Source organism: Myotis daubentonii, chromosome 3 (genome assembly GCF_963259705.1).
Source record: "Myotis daubentonii chromosome 3, mMyoDau2.1, whole genome shotgun sequence".
Classification (NCBI taxonomy): Eukaryota; Metazoa; Chordata; class Mammalia; order Chiroptera; family Vespertilionidae; genus Myotis; species Myotis daubentonii.
This window is the reverse complement of record NC_081842.1, coordinates 97,219,596-97,236,955: the sequence shown is the minus strand read 5'-3', so window position 1 is coordinate 97,236,955 and position 17,360 is coordinate 97,219,596. Positions and strand designations below refer to the sequence as shown.

At 45.4% G+C, this 17,360-nt stretch overlaps 1 pseudogene; it reads right to left on the bottom strand.

The window, feature by feature from the left end:
* Window positions 1-622: 622 nt before the first annotated feature.
* On the bottom strand, window positions 623-11,455 carry LOC132229666 (valine--tRNA ligase-like; annotated as a pseudogene).
* Window positions 11,456-17,360: the final 5,905 nt, after the last annotated feature.

Here is a 17,360-nt window from a genome sequence, read left to right as displayed (position 1 = left end):
ATTTCCATAGGATGGGGGAGCTGGAAATAGCAGAAGGTCTATGTCTCATGTGAGGTTCTACCTTTGAGCTTGTAACCAGACAAATAATGGGTCCATGCTGCCTGTCACTACTCGAGCCAATGAAGCAGAGACAGGGTTGAATCATATATGGGTGTTTATTCCAGTACTGCAGGCAGTACTGGAGAACAGCAGGTCAGCCCCAGAAATCTGCTCTGCACCCCACCATAAGCCAGTTGCTTATATAGTAAAAGTACAAAGGAAAAGTAGGCAAAAGAGAAGTTTGCAGATATGCAAAAGAACTAGGGGTCTTTGAAAGGCTTAGTGATATGCAAGGGCTGGAGTTACATGGGGAAATAGCCCAAGTGCCATATGGGCAATAGCAGGTAAGCAGGCTGAAGGTCTTTATGACAACTTTCAGAGACTTTAAATGGTGGTTATTTTTATAATTTTCACCAGTTATGGTTGTTTCAGGGGGAATGGGTCCAAAGGACTCCTCATGTACCCATTCCAGACATTGACATCTGGCCACTGTTTTTTGTTTTTGTTTTTGGTGGCAAAATATTTATTGTTTGCTCCCCCCTACTCCCTAGGAGACCACAGGGGTTATGCGGACTAGAGTGTGTCACAGCATCTTCTGAAATAGGGAGATGGACTAGGCCATCTCCCTGAGCTTTGCTTCTGTCAGCTGGAGCTTGGCCTTGTCCGCCTCCTGGACTTTGAGGGACACCTTGACTGGGTAGCCCACAGTGTCACTGCACTCCTGCAGATGCTGGGCCTGCCGCTGCGCCTCACCATGCCTGGCCTGCAGCTTGCCTAGCTCCCAGGCCCCTACAGAGCAGCCAGGGTCCTAGCGCAGCCCTGGGGCACAGGAGCCCCCAGCGCCAGGACAGCTGCCACACCCACGCTGGCCAGCGCCTGTACGTAGCCTGACACTGCCGATGCCAGGGCACCTGTGGCCTCATCGGCCACTTCCAGGAAACAGTCAGACTGAGTCCAGATGAGGTTTTAATCAGCATCCAAGGAGCCCAAGGCTCGGGCAATGCTCAGGGCCAGCTTCAAGGCCAGTACTGCCTCAGGGTCCTTCTAGAAGCACTCAGGGCTCTGGGAAGGGCTAACGCAGAGGCTAGGGGGTGCTGTGGCAGCTATGAAGGGCATGAATGGTGAGAGCAGCCTCAGGCCAATGTCCAGGCAGGTGTGGAGGGTCTGGCGGGCTCACTCAGTGGTCACCTGGCCCACCCAACTCAGCACAGGCTTCAGGCACTCCAGGCAGACATCACAGAGCTCATAGAGCCAGAAGCTGTCCTGGGAGGTAGTGACAGCTGGAAGTCATAGGCCTGGAAACCTTGGTTGCTGAGACTCACAGCCTGAATTCAGCTGGCTGCAGATGCAGAGGTCCACCAGGCTCTTGTGGCCTCCAGGCTCCAAGGTGGCTGAGGGCACGAAACCCTTGCCAAGGCCATAAAGGGCAAACTTGCTGGTGTTCCAGAGCTTGTTGCAGAAGCGACAGTATCCCAGTATCTAGTTTATGTCATGCCCCTGGGATGTGTAGGCGCACAGTCCAAACTGGAGGGCATCAGTGCCACACTTGGGAATCCCCGCCGGGAAGTATGCCTTCTGCCCTTCTTTAGCCCTCTCCGTCTCACTGGGATCCAGATTGCTGTTCAGTAACTGGTCATGGAGGCCCTGTAGGGAGACTCCCTGGATGACATCCAGGGGGTCAATGACATTGCCCAGAGACTTGCTCATCTTCGGGCCATAGGCATCTGCACAATGGCATGGAGGTAGACCTCTCTGAAGGGCAGCCTGCCGGTGAGCTTCAGGCCCAACATGACCATCCTGGCCACCCAGGAGAAGAGGATGTCATGGTCTGTCCCCAGCAGGGTCCCTGGGTAGAACACACTCAGATCTGCTGACTGGCTGAGACATCCCAGTGAAGCAGAATTTTTGGACTGGGCAGGACGTCCCAGATTCTTTGTCCACCAGAGTCGAAGAATGAATCCACAGACATAAGATGGTATAGCAAAGGTGGAGATTTATTGAGGAACAAGTGCAGACTCCCCCATGGGGAGAGGGAAAGGATCCCACAGAGTTCCTTTTCCCTATGGCTTATAAAGGCTGCAAATACTTGTGCCTGATATCCCCTCTGATTGGTCACTATTCCCTTAGACTGGTTACTATAGTAACTCCTGAGCTCAAAGGTAGAACCTCACATGGGAGGTTCTTATTGTTTTCCTATTCCCTTTAGGCTTTCTTCTTCTTCTTCTGGATGAAGGGCTCTTTCTCTTTATTTTGTAAATATAGACCTTTTGCTGTTCCCAGCTCCCTCATTCTATGGAAATGTACCTGCTGCAGCTTTTCAGCTTCCCTATTCTATGGAAATATACCTTCTGCTGCTCTGCAGCCCTGTGTTTCCTCTATGGTCCCCTTAATTTCCAAAATTTCTAAAATTTCCTAAACCTGTCCTATTTTACCCCTAAAATTTCGGGGGGTGAAAAGGGAGATCTGCAGCCTTTATAAGCCATGGGAAAAAGGAACTCTGGGACCCTTTCCCCTCCCCACATGGGAGTCCCTTCCATGGGACTCTTTCCCTCTCCCCATGTGGAGTCTGTACTTGTTCTTCAATAAATCTCCACCTTTGCTATACCACCTTCTGTCCGTGGATTCATTCTTTGATTGCAGCAGACAAAGAATCCGGGTTCCAGTCCAAAAATTCCGTTTCACCAGGATGAGGCCAGAGAAAACCAGGTGTCCAATACATCCTCCTCTTGCTGCAGACTGATCTTGTCAGGGGACACTCCAAACTCCTTGACTGCCTTCTCACAGTCCTCAGCCTTGCTGTGCCCACTCACCCAGTACTGCCAGTCGGAATCCTCTGGGGGGAGGGGGGGCGGTGATGGGGGGGCGGGGGGGGGCACGGGGAACGGCTGGGTCACAGACAGTGACAAAGTAGGCTGGGATGCAATGGCCCCACCACAGCTGCCAGCGATGCACCAGTCCGGGATGTTGTCCATCCAGGCAGGCCATGTCAGCTGATTGGCCTTGGGCAGAATGCGTAGGTGGCCCTGAGCCCCAGCTGCACTGGCTGCCTGGGCCATCTCCCCACAGTGCAGGTACCACTGCGGCCGCAGCAAGGGCTCCACCACGTCCTAGGATCGGTTGCACAGCGGCACCACCGTGGGGTTGTCCTTGATGCCAACTAATAGTACCCACTCCTTCAGCACCACCAGCGCCGCCTTCCAGGCCTCAAACCTGGGCAGGCCCAGGAAAGTGGGGCACATTGACCAGGGCCCATCAGGAGTCCATGATGCTAATAACCTCCAGACCGTGCCTCTGCCTAACCTCGTGGTCTTTCTGGTCATGTGAAGGGGGGATCTAAAATCATCAAAGATGTGAGACAGGAACTGGGGAGGTGGGGTGGGGGTCGGATCACACTCCTCCCCTTCAGGTACTAGTATCTGGGATCTTTGGGGTGCACAGCTACAGCCACATTTCCCAGAATTGTCTCCATCCAAGTTGTCCCTCTCAGAGCCTTGGAGCTTGCAAGCAAAAGAGATGAAGACCCCAAACTCCACCTTTTCCTTGTAGCCAGGCACGGAGCACAGTGTTTGACTCCTCAGCTCCTTCTTGTCCACCTCGATGTCAGTGTTGAGGGTACAGGACCAGTTGACAAGTGGGTACTGTGGTAGATGACTCCTTCCTCGTGGAGCCGGACAAAGGCCTCTGTCACAGCGGTGGACTGTTGGGAGTTCATGATGAAGCAGGCTTATCCCAATCCCAGGAGATGCCGAGCTTCTGCAGCTGGTGGTAAATCCGGTCCCCTTTCTCCTCCTTCCACTTCCAGACCTCCCGCAGAAAGGTCTCAGCACAGCTGGTGGGGGTGGCTGCTGCTCCTGCCGGAGCTGCTTCTCCGGGAACTTTGGATGTCAGTGCCCACATGGTCACAGCCAGGGCTCCGCAGGCGGTCTCCCCACGCATGCGGTTCCCTCGGGTCAGGGAGTCTGGATGGCGTTGGTGAGCGCGTGGCCCCGGTGCAGGGAGCCTGTCACGTTTGGGGGTGGAATGCACACCATGAAGATGCCCGTGGATTAGGTGCTGACAGCTGGAACATCCATACTCTGGCTTGAAGAAGCCCTGCTGTTCTCACTAAGGGCACCAGGCTGCCTCCCGTACCCAGCGCTGCAGGAGTTGGGTGTAGGGCCACTGATACCTTCCTACTCCCCAGTGGGGTTGGGAGATCATAGGTAATAACTCCAGGATCCTGCTTCTCCCTTTCCTCTGGTTTTGGTTTCTTCTGCTCCCTGGACAATGGTTGCTGCTGTTGGACCTTCTGCTTCTGTTGGAATTTCTCTATCTTCCTTCTTTCTTTGCCTCTTTCTTGAGTTGAGCAGGTTTCTTTGAAGGTGCAGTAAGACTCAGGGACTGGCTGTTGGAAGAGAGGCCTGGCTCCTGAATACAGAACCACCTCTCCCAGCACCCCCGGAATTCTGGTTGCTGGACACAAGTCATGAACCAGCGAGTGTCATTACCCCAGATCCTGCGCAGAGGGGTCCAGGACATATCGGAAGGGCAGCAGCAAGGCTGTGCGCCAGGTCAGCCAGAGTGGGAGCCTCCCCAGCCAGATAGGTGTGTTGCCACTCTTCCAAGGGGCTCGAAGCCCTTCCGAGAGCCCCCAGTGCAGCCTGGGGGTCCTGGACAGAACTGCGGAGTCCCAAGGTGGGCAGTGTTGCCCCACAGGCAGCTGGTATTAGCTCCGTGTTGGTGTAACTGACCCGCTGTTGGAGGAGGATGGCTGCCCGGCTGCCCCCCAGGCCTGCAGGCCACAGCAGCTGGGCCATTGTACTGCCCCCACACCCAGAGCCCACCGGGCCCCTGATCCAGGGCAGGCAGGTGGGCAGAGGGGCTCCTGCTCGCTCAAAGCAGCTGAAGACAGATCAGGCAGGCAGATCAGGCAGCTGGGACTGTGGGCAGTTCCCTGGGTGACCCTGGCTCCCTGGGACCGCCGACTGAGCTATTGATACCCATGTCCACTGTTTTTAATTGTGTGGCTGAGCCAAGTAAAGTGACTTGTTTAGAGATACAAAAGAAGGCAGGCATGTAGAAAGAGAAAGAAACAACAGTCAGAGAGAAACATCTCTCTGGGGTCCTTATGACTTTCCAATACCTGGTTTTATTCTGTGAGGTTGAGCTGCATTCTTGCTACCATGTTTTCTGAGGCACCAACACATCCTAAAGGCACATCATCCTTTTTTTCTGGGATTAATGCTATCTGTGGTTACGTAAAGGTCTCTAACCAAGTAAATAATGTATGAGCTCAACCACTGAAATTTTGAAAACCAAGGAGTAAGGGGTGTGGATTCAAGGATGGCACTGCCAACAGAGATTTATTTATGAAATGCTTTTTATAACAGTCTACACTTCCTAGAGTTCTAAGAATTATTTTGAGAATAGTTGCTCACTAACTGGATAACCTTAGAAATCTTATTGCCTCAATTTTCCCATCTGTACAATAGTTATGGTAATCAGACCCACCTAGCAGAACTATCATGAGAGTTAAATGAGTTAAGGCATGTTAAGGGCTTTTAACAATGCCAAGCATAGTAAGCATTCAACTTGAGTCTAAAATTCCTTAAGCAAAAGATGGGAACAGTTTTCTTAGGACTTGGAATAGTTATAATAAAAAAATAGTATAACTGCATTAATACACTGATAATATCTATTCTTTTAAAGTTTTAATTTGTAGTTATTAAATTATTTAATAAATTCTAGATTCAAGGCTTGGGGCTAATCTCCTATATTGTTTATTACTAAACACTGAGTCCATTGTAAAATTCTCAGGTCAGTTTTATTTATCTAAAAAATGGCTAGTATTTCACTTCTAATTATAATAAAATTAAATAACTTATTTTGTACCTATTTAACTGCATTGAACATCAATTTAGTATTTACCAAAAGATAACTATTAAAAAGATACAGCTACATGGTCAAGCCATAGTCTTTCCCATAAAATGAGACTGTGGTTAAGTGGACAAGAGAAAATATTGTTCTACATGATGTTAGTGCACAGTTATACTCTGGGCACATTATTGTTATTCTAAACACAGTTTTAATATCTGACAAGTTATGCAGTTACATGAATGAAAGGCGTGATGGATTTTAGTACTTTCTCACTAAAATTTTTCAGTTACTCAGTCATATAAGGTAAAAATGTGTCATATGAGTAAAGCATAAAGGTTGAAAATAATTTTTGTTGTTGATAATATGCTATTAAATATATAAAACATTTGTTTCATAGACAACTATGACATTGTTATTTGTATACCAAATTTAGAGTCAGGTTTTCTTAAGATTTCTATTTATTAACAAGGTATGGAAATAGGGGAAGCTGGATATAACAACAGCAAAATGAAAATGGTTGATTTTAATAAACTTTAATCTTTAATTAATGTTTGTCATTCTGATAATTTTCTCCATAATCTTGAAAGTAATACAAAACTGTTGAAAATTTAAAAGTAATGCCCCCAAAATTATATTTCTATTTTCAACATAAAAATTCATGGAAAAATATGTAATACCAACTCAATGTTAATTTTAAAGGTTGTAAAATACATCAAAATATATTTAGAATAGAAGGATCTTTCGTTTACCTTACCTAGATACTGTAAATATGGGCATGTATTAAGAGTAGATTAAAGAAAAAGCAAAATATATACTCTATAATTTCAGAGATAAAAGTTATCCAAATGAATACCAAATCCCTACACTTTCATCCCTATACTGCAAATAAGTCATTTCCTTTATTATTTTTTGTGTGTATATCATTTATTTTCCCCCTCTGTGAATGAAAGAAACAGACTATAAATCAAACAAATAACTTTTGCATGATAGATTATGAAAAACATTTGATCTTTTGATCTTGAAACCATACAGCAAAATGCTTTTACTTCCTGGCAGGAGTCCCAGAATCCAAGTGTCATTCAAAGAAAATATTTTTCATGATACAGTGTTTGATCTTTTTATAAATCATTCTCTTCTTTTTACTATTGAATTTCTTTACAAGTCTTTCTGCAAATAGGTGCAGAATGTTACCAAAAGAGGAAAAAAAGGAAACTAATTAAAACATGGTGTTTTCAGGACTCAGCTGTAAAATTAACTAAGACATTATAAAAAGAGAGAGAACCGAAATTAAACATGTATGGGAATTGCTCACCTTTACTGCTAGCATGCACAGAGGTTTATGTTCAGTCCCTGAACACAACCTGAGCCACCAAATCTGTGAACTTCATGAATACTTGATAAACCCACAGCAACAATACCAGAATAAAAATGCTGTTAATGTTTGCACAAGCAGAACCTCCCAAGAATTTAACTATTCCAGGCCTAAAACCAGAACACAAGTCTCCTTTTTCTTTTGATTACTAAAACTTTCAGTCACTTTCACACTCAAAAAATAAAAAATTAAAGATTTTAAAGACTTTTAAAATTTGTATCAGTTCATTTATTGTTATTTTAAATATCATTTGTCCATACTGCAATGTATAAAACTATAAGGATATTAAAAGAATAGCCATGCAGGTAACTATATTTAGTATGTCTTTTCTGGGTATTGGGCAAATATACTTTTTACACTACAACATTAAAACTTATAATATAGAATGCTCAATAAATATAATGTGAGTAAGCCTGCTGGTTTTTTAATGCATGATATTTGATATGTTACATTTCAAATATGTATATGAGAATTATTTTACACCTATAATACTGAGAAATTTCATGAACTTTGCTCCCATTAAGTTATAAAAATATTCAGACAAAAACTTTGAGAAAGCTTCATTGAAAGATATCTCTATTATAAAAACCCCATGGTTGTGATGCCATCACGGTGGAATGACCAAAGACTGGTCACCAGGAGGCTACATGCACAGTAAGGTGCGCATGGATGGGCAGGGACTTGACTCCAGGTCCCAGGGCATGGCGTGAGTCAGTCTGGGTCCCTCTGGTGCCATGGGTCTGGGTCTCGCGTGATATCGCGCACTGGGCCTCTAGTAAATCCATAAGTCTTAAATGCTTATAGACATTAGGTAATTTGTTCTTGGTGAAAATATGTATTTTTTCAAATGGAGTTTTTTTTTAATAAGAACTTGTGAGAAATGAAACCTAGTCTCAACTTTCTGTCTACCCAAGTAGCAAACTGATTTTCTCTATAGGTCTTCATTTCTTGATTGATTAAAATACTGTACGCCTACTACTTAAAGAAGAAAAATATTTTTGGTATCGGAATACTACTGTAGTTACTTCTCGCCTTTCAAGTTGAAGCTCGGGGACTAATTTCTCTGTAAAATTATCTCTTGGTGAGGTGTCTGGTCATATGGTACAAAAAATCTTGTATTGTCGAGGGTTATTTGAAAAATATAGCAATGTTTGAGGCAGATAAACTTTATGATAAGGTATAATGAGGTTAATAATCTAGAATTCTTATGACCTGGCTGAGAAAGCCAAAAGCTATAGAATAAGAAAACTCATCGCTTGGTACATAGTACTTTTGGACCTAATGGGGAGAGATGAGAAATGCTGCTGCTAGAGAAATTATACTCTGTGAGGCAGGGCCAATCAATAGCTCTCAGAAAGAAGAGATTTTGAGTGCACTTGCCATTCATAGACATATGGGAAATCAGAAGCAGGCAACAGAGCAGGAAAGGAACACACAGACACTAAAATAAAGAACAGAAGAGAATTGAGGGATTCTCAGAAATAGTTAATAGCTCACACGCATAGTGGAAAAAGTGACTTAGCCAGTCAGGAATCTCTGGAGGCTGCTTTAATGTCATTCACAACCTGAGAGTATGACCAAATTTTAAACCACTGACCAATTCTTTTTAATACTTATTTCAGGTTCTTAAAATAATTACAGTCTGCATCAGTGAAAGTCCTGGCAGGGGGAAAAAACCACACATTTAGTTGAGATTTTGAAGAGAACTTAATAAAGTATAACTATACATGTCCTATCTAATAAAAGAGAAACATGGTAATTAGCATACGACCACTACCCTTCCCGTTGGCTAATCAGGGCGGTCTGCAAATTAACTGCCAGCCAAGATGGCGGCCGGCAGCCAGGCAGCTGACGTGAACAGGGAGGCTTGCTTGCTTCAGTGACTGAGGAAGCCAAACTTCCCTGCCTGCCTTGCCAGCCTCTCAGCTGCAACTCTAAGCAACATTGTAACAAATATAGAAGGTAAACAAAACCCTGGGCTTCAGCCAGCTGGACCGCAACATTGTTTCAAATACAGAAGGTAAACAAAGGCCAGAAACCTGCTTTCAGCAGCAGAGGACTCATAGCTGGAGCCGAGCCTCAGAGCTAAAGCTAGCCCAGAATTTTTTTAAAAAAGGAAAAAAGAACAGGTTGGGAGCTTCAGTCACCTGCCAGCCTGAAAACGGCCCTCAGCCCCTCACCCAGGCTGGCCAGGCACCCCAGTGGGGACCCCCACCCTAAAGGGTGTGTGACCAGATGCAAACAGCCATCATCCCCTCACCCAGGCTGGCCAGGCACCCAAGCGGGACCCTCACCCTGATCTAGGACACCCTTCAGGGCAAACCTGTGCACCCCACCCATGCACCAGGCTTCTATCCTATAGAGTCAAAGGGTAATATGCCTCCCAGCACTGGGATCAGCGGAGCCGCGAGGCCTCCTAGCACCGGGATCAGCGTGATGGGGCAGCGACCAAACCCCCTGATCGCCCTGCGGCTCTGTGTGTGACAGGGGGTGGGGCCACAACCTCCCTATTGGCCCTGCTCTGTTCATGACAGGGGAAGGCGCCCCAACCCCCTGATCGCCCTGCAGCTCTGTGTGTGACAGGGTGCGGCGCCCCAACCCCCTGATCACCCTGCGGCTCTGAGTGTGACAGGGGGTGGGGCTACAACCTGCCTAACCGCCCTGCTCTGTTCGTGACAAGGGGGAGCCCCTCAGCCCCCTGATCGACCCTGTTCTGTGCGTGACAGGAGGGAGCTCCCCAACCCCCTGATCGCCCTGCAGCTCTGTGTGTGACAGAGTGCGTCGTCCCAACCCCCCCACCCCCATCGGCCCTGCCCTGAGTGTGACAGTGGACGCACTCCAACCCCCTGATCCGCCCTGCTCTGTGTGTGACAGGGGGAGGTGCCCCAACTCCCCTATCGGCCCTGCTCTGTGAGTGACAGGGGGGAGCTCCTCAACCCCCTGATCGGCCCCGCTCTGTGCGTGACAAGGGGGAGCTCCCCAACCCCCTGATGGGCCCTGCTCTGTACGTGACAGGGGGGAGCTCCCCAACCCACTGATCAGCCCTGCTCTGTGTGTGACAGGGTATGGAGCCCCAACCCCCCTGATGGGCCCTGCTCTGTGCATGATAGGGGGCAGCGCCCCAACCCCCTGATCGGCCCTACCTTGAGTGTGACTAGGGGTGGCATTGCAACCTCCCGATCCGCCCTGTTCTGTGCATGACAGGGGGCGGCGCCCCAACTCCCCAATCGGCCCTGCTCTCAGCCCTACCAGGGGCTGCACCTAGGGATTGGGCCTGCCCTCTGCCACCCGGGAGCAGGCCTAAGCCAGCAGGTCGTTATCTCCCGAGGGGTCCCAGACTGCGAGAGGGCACAGGCCAGCTGAGGGACCCCCTCTCCTCCCCGAATGCACAAATTTTTGTGCACGGGGCCTCTAGTCTATACTAATAAAAAGGCAATATGCTAATTAGACCAGACATTTTCCAGGGCTGAGGCAGAGGCGGTTAGGGGTGATCAGGCCAGCAGGGGAGGGCAGTTAGGGCTATCAGGCTGGCAGAGGAGCAGTTAGGGGGTGATCAGACCAGCAGGGGAGCAGTTACAGGGTGATCAGGCTTGCAGGGAAACAGCTACGGGCATCAGTCCAGCAGGCAGGCAAGTGGTTAGGAGCTAGCAGTCCCGGATTGCAAGAGGCAGTTGGACATCCCTCAAGGGGGTCCCAGATTGGAGAGGGTGCAGGCCGGGCTGAGGGATCCACCTCCCATGCACAAATTTTGTGCACTGGGCCTCTAGTCTATATATGATATCTTTAAGATTTTTATATTTAATATATGTATATGTGCATATATTTAAGATATACATGATATCATCTATATTTATAGTATACTAGAGGCCCAGTGCATGAATTCATACACGGGTGGGGTCTCTCGGGGTGACCTGTGGGGATTGGGCCCCATCTTGCGCCCCCAGCCTTGCAGCCCTGCAGCCCCACCTGGCACCCCATCTTGGCCTGTGGCTGCCCCCTCACCTTCTCCACCATTCCACTTGTGGGGTAATCAATCTGGGTCAGGCCCCCTGCCTGGCTCCCTCAGTGCCTGAGAGCCAGGCAGCAGCCCCACCTCCCGCCACTGCCTCTGGTCACTGTCTGCAGGACGATCAGGTCCCTGCTCACACCGGCCTTGGCCTGACACTGCCTGCTCACCTGCTCCACCATCCTGCTGTAGTCCTACTCTCAACGGGGCCCATCAGGGCTGGCATTGCCTCCACTGCCGCCTGCTGCCAGCACCATGTCGCCGATGCCCACCATGTTCTGTGCTGTCCCCTGGTGGTCAGCATACATCATAGCAAGCAGCCGAACTCCCAGTCAAACTCCCAGTGGAATGACTGCCTGAGGGGACAATTTGCATTTTAAGCTTTTATTATACTGGATATCTTAAACACACATTTATATATATTTTAAATATATATCAAACATATGTATAATATGTGCATATGTGTGTGTGTGTGTGTGTGTGTGTGTGTATATATATTATATAATGTTTATATATAAAATGTATATATTAGGCATCTAGGCACTAGCAGCAGCAGAAAGCCACCCATAGGCCTGAAGGTACTAGGAGAAAAACTGTATCACCAGAGTTAGTTGAAAGCTAGAGCATGGAATTGAAGTAGCTTCACAGGAATTATAGGCCAGTTTACAATCCCTGCTAGAACAAACAGGGAGGAAATGGGAAGGGTTGAAGAAGGGAGAGAATGATGATGAAATATCTTAATCTCTGTCCTCAAACCCCCATATATTTTGTCTGAGCCCCACTTTGGCCCAATCCAATCAGGAGCCAGAGAATAAGAGAGGCTAAGTGATGCAATTTGTAGGAGACAGTCTCTTAGAAGCAAAGACAGGGCAGAGGTGTTGAGAATCGGAGTTGGGAAGATTGGGAGCGTGCAGGAGTGGGGGATGAATGGATGGGGTTAGAGGTGGGGGGTGAAGGTATTCAGTCCAACTAGAATAATCTTTTGGGATCCATTAGGTTGTTGAGTCACTAAACTTCTTGATTACTATATAAGAGAGTGAGCTTTATACTGGCCTCCACTCTATTAATTTAGTAAGATTTCTGAAAGAATGAAATTAACCATATACTTTGCCCTAGGTATCCTATATAATAAAAGGGTAATATGAAAATTGACCCTAACAGCAGAGCGACTGGGAATGACTGGTCACTCTGACACACACTGACCACCAGGGGGCAGATGCTCAGTGCAGAAGCTGCCCTCTGGTGGTCAGTGTGCTCCCACAGGGGGAGCTCTGCTCAGCCACAAGCCAAGCTGACTGCTGCCAGCACAGCGTTGGTGGCGGGAGCCTCTCCCGCCTCCTCAGCAGTGATAAGGATGTTCGGCTGCAGCTTAGGCCTGCTCCCCGCTGGCAAGTGGACATCCCCCAAGGGCTCCTGGGCTGCCAGAAGGATGTCTGACTGCCAGCTTAGGCCTGTTCCCCCAGGGAGCAGGCCTAAGCCAGCAGGTGGACATCCCCCGAGGCATCCCAGACTGCGAGAGGGCACAGGTTGGGCTGAGGGACCTCCCCTGAGTGCACAAATTTTTGTGCACCAGGCCTCTAGTAAAATATAAAATGTAATTTAAAAAATTAATATATCAAGAATTAAATATATATGTAATATCACAATTCAATTCTTAGACAAAATATATACATGCATATACTTATACATATACATATGTACATACATATGTACATATACGATATAATATTCCAGTAATGAAATTTCATTGTACAAGGGGCTTGGCCCTCACAGCCTTGGGCTTCGTCCAGAAGGTTGTCCGGATGGTTCTTCTGCTGTTTGGTCTAATTAGCATATTAGCTCTTTATTATATGGGATTTGCTTATATGTATTGTATTTACATATGTATATGTACATGTATATTGAATTTTTAAATATGTTTTTATTGATTTTAGAGAGAGAGGAAGGGAGATGGAGAGCGAGAAATATCATGTGAGAGAGAAACGTTGATGGGCTTCCTCCTGCACTCACCCAGGTTGGGCTCAAACCCACAACTTGGGTATTTTCCCTGACTGAGAATCAAGTATGCAACCTTTTTGGATCATGGGGTAAGGCTCAATCAACTAAGTCACACTGGCCAGGGTTATACTGAGTTTTTAAAAACTACTTTCTTTGACAAATTGTATTTTTAATGGAAATCTCTTTGAAAAAAGCAGAGTTCATTGAAATTGACTTCTAGGGTCAAATGCCTTTGGATGTTGTAAAAGATCAAGATCCTTATCTAATGTGAGCTTTAATACAGGACCGAAAATGCCTCTAAAGGTAGATGAAATAGTTTCAAAGGTTCTAAAAGATAGGTGCAAGGACTAGTAATTTATTCTGGTAAAGATTGATGATGTTTGTAAAGCAAAAGAGATTTATTGACATATTTATTGATTTGATTTATTGGTTTGAAATTATTTTTTTACCCAAGAAGAATTCATGAACGTGCCACAAATACAATCAGAAAAAAACGCAGCGTCTGCAGCATGGATGGAGAGTGAGGCTCACAGGCAGCTGTGAGTGAAGAGGATTTAACAAAGAAGAATGATTTCTGGGGTGGAAACATATTACACAGCACAACACTGTTCTCAGCTCTCAGTAAATAATGATGACTAACCCAGATGGGATGAGAGTAGCAAATGATGTCTGTGGAGTGAATGCGGTTAGAAAGAAGGAAAAGATACCATGTAATTATAGCTGTTTTATTTTTCCCCAAACTGAGGAGTGTAACAGAATAAACAGTGGTGAATGGAGAGGAAGTCACACAAAATAAGCAAAATCAATAATGCATTTCAGTTTCAATAGATATCCATATAGCACACATTTATGTTATATATGAATAAAACAATTTAATTTACAAATCATATAAAATATATATAGTACTAATGACTCAAGTAGAGTTGACTGCAAAGAGTTCATAGTAGCAAAAAAGAGGAACTGATTCTGGAAAAGCAATTCAGTAGAAAGACACTGAGTAGCTCTGGAGATCTGAGAACCAGGTGTGGAGGCTCCACAACTAAAAATAATGCCCAAATCATTCTGCAGTTCCGGTCAAAGACGCCTTCATTGCCTCGGGAACTAGAGGATGTCTGTTTCCCTCATGGAAACTGTTGAGACAGAGTCAGAGAAACTGCCTCTCAAAGTGCAGCCTCTGCTGAGACTGGCCTCTGCAGTGGCTGCAGTCACGCCAGCTCCCTGTCACCAGCAAGCATTTTGTAACGTCTTTCCTTTAGGTCACTTATGTTTAGAGTCAGTGTGTGTGGGGCACAACTTTAGTCACTATGAAAGTAAGGATACAGTGCATTTGGCTTCCAAAGGAGATGGGGTATGCCCCCTTAGTTGGAAGATTCTTCAAATATAATATGGAGATTCAGATATTGGCTGGACAAAAAGAATAGCAAATGGCCTTTGAAGAAAATAAGCAATAGAACTAAAGTACCCCAGAACATGACCATTTTATATGTGAAAAACCTCATAAATGAAAAAGCCTAACCTATGGAGATCACCACCGTGCTATGGTTCTTACCATCAAGTGTATATAACTGAAAAAATTACTATTGCAATGTGGATTTTCTAAGGAGATGGTTTAGCTAAGTGGCCTAATCAACCACTAACATTTAAAGCATGTATTACTATTAAATAAAACCTAATAACAATGATTGCATTGTTTATCATTATCTGAATGTTATTATTGGGTATTTTGGCTAAATCATATTTCCTTCAATGTAAATTTTGGCCAAATCATATTTTATTCAATGTAAATGACATATAAGCTTTTATTTATTTATTTATTTTTTGCCATTTCCTTTTTAATTCTCACTCTCTAGTGTCTACTTTTTTTTTTTTTGACAGTAAGCAAACTCAGATCTGTCCTATCCTATATAATAAAGAGGTAATATGCAAATTGACCCTCACACCCTCATGTCATCACAAGATGGCCATCCCCATGTCATCACAAGATGGCTGCACCCATGTTGTCACAAGATGTTGTCAGGGGAGGGCAGTTGGGGGTGACCAGGGCTGCAGGAGAGGGCAGTTGAGGGTGACCAGGCTGGCAGGGAAGGGCAGTGGGGGCAATTGGGCTGGCAGGGGAGTACAGTTGGGGGTGATCAGCCCAGCAGGGGAGGGAAGTTAGGGGTGATCAGGATAGCATGGGAGCAGTTAGCTGTCAATCAGGCCAGCAGGGGAGTGGTTAGGGGGTGATCAGGCTGGCAGGTAGAAGTGGTTAAGGGCCATCAGGCTGGCAGGCAGGTGAGTGGAGCCAGCAGTCCCGGATTGTGAGAGGGGTGTGCCCCGAGGGGTCCCAGATTGGAGAGGGTTCAGGCTGGGCACCCTCTCCATGCAAGAATTTTGTGCACTGGGCCTCTAGTAGTACCATAATTCTTGCTGCATCCTTGATCTAGCATTGTACCACTCTCTAATCAATAGCATTTTTAAATGTGTGTAAGATGCCCTGGTCGGTGTGGCTCAGTTGGAGCGTCCTCCCGTCCCATACCCTGAAGGGTGGTGGGTTTGACTCCCATTCAAGACACATTCCAGGTTATGGATCTCTCTCTCTCTCTCTCTCTCTCTCTCTCTCTCTCTCTCTCTCTCTTTCACACACACACACACACACACACACACACACACACACACACACACATCTCTATCTTTCAAAAATCAATAAAGAAAAATAAAATAGAATGTGTGTAAGATGTTTGTCCCCACTTCTTGTCCTTCAGTGAGACACTTATGAACACCTTGGAACTTTACTATTTCTCTTATAATTGCACTGAATATACTTTTAAGGTCATACTGCTGAATCCAGTGGATTTTTCAGTCTTTATCTTTTACAGTTTTCACTATTTTTCTTTATAATCTCCAATTCATCCTACATACATTTATTCCTTTGTTGCTCATATTTATGTTTGCCTTCCTACCTTTTCAGTCACTAATTTTTGACTCTTTTCCCTTTGCTCTCCTTTTGAATGCAAATATCTTCCCAAATTTTAATCTTTATCCTCTTCTACATGTTTTACAACCACCTTAGGTCATTCGTTTGTTCCATGGAGGAGTATATAGAGTTATTAACAGTCTAATCTAAATGTGAAATTCTCCAATATATATCTTTAGTCTCAAACTCACTTCTGACCTTTTGTTATAATTCCAAAAGCGTTTTAAATTAAATATTTATAAGGTCAAATTCATAATATTTTTTCCAGCTTGCTATTCTTGAGGACGTACTATCATATATACTTTAAGGCTTAAGGCTAATTGCAGGACATCTGGCCCAAATACCTATTGAAACTTAAATCTCATCCCATCAGTACCATGAATGTGTATTTGTGTGGTTAATGTAGATTAAATTTTCCATAGATACTGAACCTTTAAATGCTTGGAAGAGAACATGGAATGATAACAATTTCAGAAATGTGAAGCAGATTAGGTTTATTATCTATCAGCAAGAACACAGCATTTCATAATTTTTATTTATTAAACGTATATTTTACATTTTATAACTATCCTCTCCATTGTCCTTTTCTTCATCGTATCCATGAGCTAAATGATGAAATTGGTACTCTGTATTTAAAGAATTTGCAGTTATAAAGTTGTGAAGTTTCCAAATATGAATGTCACAACTGAGAGTATTTTTGTAGCTGGTCAGCATTTTATGATATTCAATTTATTCTGATTCTAGTAAATCCCTGGTGTTCTCCTAGTGACAATTCTTCTTCATCATTTGTTTATCCCTTCAAAATAACACACACACACACACACACACACACACACACACACACCATGCACACACACATGCACACACAATGCACACACATGCACACACGCACGCACACACACACACCATGCACACACACCATGCACACATGCACACACACATGCACACACACGTGCACACACACACACACCATGCACACGTGCACTGCTACCGTGGACATTTTTGCTGAGCATCATATTTTTCTTTGCCTTTGGACTGAAGAACTCAACACAATACTCCATATGCATTCAATCTACTCGAATGATTTGTGATCTTAGACATTTGCCATATTTTCAAGATTTTTATGGGTTGGA